This window comes from Colobus angolensis, unplaced genomic scaffold (assembly GCF_000951035.1).
Source record: "Colobus angolensis palliatus isolate OR3802 unplaced genomic scaffold, Cang.pa_1.0 Scaffold63, whole genome shotgun sequence".
In the NCBI taxonomy this organism is placed as follows: Eukaryota; Metazoa; Chordata; class Mammalia; order Primates; family Cercopithecidae; genus Colobus; species Colobus angolensis.
This window is the reverse complement of record NW_012119932.1, coordinates 8,033,377-8,035,984: the sequence shown is the minus strand read 5'-3', so window position 1 is coordinate 8,035,984 and position 2,608 is coordinate 8,033,377.

Below are 2,608 nucleotides of genomic sequence, written 5' to 3'. Positions count from 1 at the left end.
CCCAGCACTTTGGGAGGCCGAGACGGGCGGATCACGAGGTCAGGAGATCGAGACCATCCTGGCTAACACAGTGAAACCCCGTCTCTACTTAAAAAAACTACAAAAACCTAGCCGGGCAAGGTGGCAGGCGCCTGTAGTTCCAGCTCCTTGGGAGGCTGAGGCCGGAGAATGGCGTAAACCCGGAAGCGGAGCTTGCAGTGAGCCGAGATTGTGCCACTGCACTCCAGCCTGGGTGACAGAGCCAGACTCCGTCTCAAAAAAAAAATAATAATAATAATAGATATGTTTACATACACAAATACTTGCCATTGTATTACAATTGCCTACAGTATTCAGCACAGTCACATGCTGTACTGCTTTATAGCCTAGGGGCAATAGGCTATACCATACAGCTTAGGTGTATAGTAGGCTAGACCCTCTAGGTTTGTGAAAGTACACTCTATGGTGTTCACACAACAACAAAATCACCTAAGGGCAGATTTCTCAGAATGTATCCCTGTTGTTAAGTGACACATGACTGTATAAGCAACAATGACAAATGTCATCTAGAGTACTGTCTTAGACCATTTTGGTATAATCAGCTGGGTAAGTTATAGCGAATAAAAGTTGATTTAGCTCATGGTTCTGGAGGCTGGGAAGCTCAAGAGCATGGTGCTGGGGTCATGTGAGGACCTTACTGCTATGTCATGACATGGCGGGAGGCATCACATGGAGACACAGAGCAAATACAAGACAGCCATAGACAGCTTGCTTTCATAAGAAAGCCATTTCTGCCGGGTGCAGTGGCTCATGCCTGTAATCCCAGCACTTTGGGAGGCCAAGGTGGGTGTATCATGTGAAGTCAGGAATTCAAGACCAGCTTGACCAACATAGTGACACCCCATCTCTGGTAAAAATACAAAAATTAGCCGGGCATGGTGGTGCATGTCTGTAGTCCCAGCTACTTGAGAGGCTAAGGCAGGAGAATCACTTGAGCCCAGGAGGCGGAGGTTGCAGTGAGCCAAGATCTCACTGTTGGTGTGAGCCAAGATCTCGCCATTGCACTCCAGCCTGGGCAACAGACCGAGACTCTGTCTCAAAAAAAAAAAAGAAAAGAAAAGAAAAGAAAAAGAAAAAGAAAGCCATTTCCATGATAATAAACTCATCCCTGTGATAGGGACATTAATTCATTTATGAGGGCAGTGCCCTCATTAATCCATCAATCCATTCTTGAGAACAGTTTCCAATACTTGAACTTCTGGGGGGCGCATTCAAGTCCTGATTGTCATGGCTTCTAATAGAGTCTTGCTGAGGAATCTGGGGTTGAGGCTAGGTTCAGAGGGAAAAGATGTTACCACTGACAAGCATTTTCTGTCATGTTGGAGGAATAGTGATTAGTGCAGGTGCACAGGTATTTGCCTTCTCCTCTAGGCTCTGACAGTGATAGAAAATTTCAAGTTCATTTCTTCAAAGGAATGTAGCAATGTTGCTTTTAGACTGCAAAATTAGGCTAGCTCCACTAAGAGGTCTTTTCAGGTCCACTCTGCTAATAATTTAGGCCAGAGATGAGCAATTTTGAATTTCTAATCTCTTTATAACTTTCAGAAGGCTCTACCAGGTCCTTCTGCAATTGCATGTTTTTTTGTTTTTTTTGTTTTTTTTTTTTCCTGGCTAGCATGCAGTTAGAAGGTATTAGCTGAAAAAAATATTTTATTACTCCTTTGAAGAATCGGCAACACAAATTCTTTTCACTTTGGGCATTAATTCATAAATTTCAACAACAGATACTTATAAAGGATTGTGCAGTATGGCACTCTGTTAGGTAAGAGAGTTTAAAGTGCTAGAGACAAAAACTTCTTGCCTTTCTGGGTTTGAGTTCTGCTATAATTACTTTGTTGACTGGATCATCTAAGTGTTCTTGACTCTTAACCAGTCCATCTGTTACTCTAGGTGGCAGTGACTACAATAAAGTTCCTGCTTTTAGGAGGCTTTCATTTTATCAGGAATAATAAATGGATGAATATATAGTGTAATTCCAGGGCTACATACTATAGAGAAAAGCAGGACAAGGTAATAAGAAGCAAAAGGCTGCTCAGGGAACATCTCTCTGTCGTTTTTTTTCTTTTCTTTTCTTTTCTTTCTTTCTTTTTCTTTTTTCCTTTTTCTTTGTTTTTTTTTTTTTTTTTAGATGGAGTCTCCCTCTCTCGCCCTGGCTGGAGTGCAGTGGCGTGATCTTGGCTCATTATAGCCTCTGCCTCCCGGGTCCAAGCAATTCTCCTGCCTCAGCCTCCTGAGTAGCTGGGATTATGGGATTACAGGCACCTGCCGCCATGTCTGGCTAATTTAGTATTTTTAGTAGAGATGGGGTTTCATCATGTTGACCAGGCTGGTCTGGAACTCCTGACCTCAGGTGAACCACCCTCCTCAGCCTCCCAAAGTGCTGGAATTATAGGCATGAGCCACCGTGCTCAACCTTGAAGAAAGAATATTAATGGTTATTATTACACAGTGAAATCCGAATATACTAACAGTATTGCATGACCTTCAAGTTGAAAAGAAATAGATTTTCTTTTTTTTTTTTTGAGACAGAGTCTCACACTGTCACTCAGGCTGGAGTGCAGTGGTGCCA